Source organism: Haliaeetus leucocephalus, unplaced genomic scaffold (assembly GCF_000737465.1).
Source record: "Haliaeetus leucocephalus isolate CR32 unplaced genomic scaffold, Haliaeetus_leucocephalus-4.0 Scaffold763, whole genome shotgun sequence".
Lineage (NCBI taxonomy): Eukaryota > Metazoa > Chordata > Aves > Accipitriformes > Accipitridae > Haliaeetus > Haliaeetus leucocephalus.
The window spans coordinates 5,183,692-5,184,096 of NW_010973199.1; the positions used below are offsets into that span (position 1 = coordinate 5,183,692).

The following is a 405-nucleotide window of genomic DNA, read 5'->3' on the forward strand; positions in this document are numbered from 1 at the left end:
GTCCGTGTCCGTCCCCCCCCCGCCTCCCGCCTCCTTCCTCTCGCCCCTTCCCCTCGGCTCCGCTCTCGCATCCCTCCGGACGTGCCCAGCCTGCGGCACCTACCTGTGAAAGTCTGGCGAGAGCGCTCAGTTGCATAGAGACTTTTGGAAATACGGGTTCTGCCGCTAGATCTCCGCGCCCCGCCGGGAACGGCGGGGAAGTAGTTGCTCCTGAGAAAGCTTGATCGCATCCAAAGGGACATCGATAATAAGGCTTTCCCCCACCCCCACCCCCCCCCGGGCCCCGAACAACAAGTTCAAGGGGTGGGGGGGGGGAAGGAAAAAAAAAAACCCCCCCCCCCCAAAAAAACCCCAACGTAATCGCGCCTGGCAACTCGGCGGAGCACGTCCTTGCGGGGCGCGGAT

General features: G+C 63.7%; 1 protein-coding gene across 1 annotated transcript in view; it reads right to left on the bottom strand.

Annotated features, from left to right (window-relative positions):
- Nucleotides 1-249, bottom strand: part of KCND2 (potassium voltage-gated channel, Shal-related subfamily, member 2) — a 275,169-nt gene extending 274,920 nt beyond the window's left edge. The window contains exon 1 of the mRNA XM_010581315.1: nucleotides 104-249. The gene's annotated coding sequence lies outside the window, so the exon portion shown is untranslated. The remainder of the gene's footprint in view (nucleotides 1-103) is intronic.
- Nucleotides 250-405: the final 156 nt, after the last annotated feature.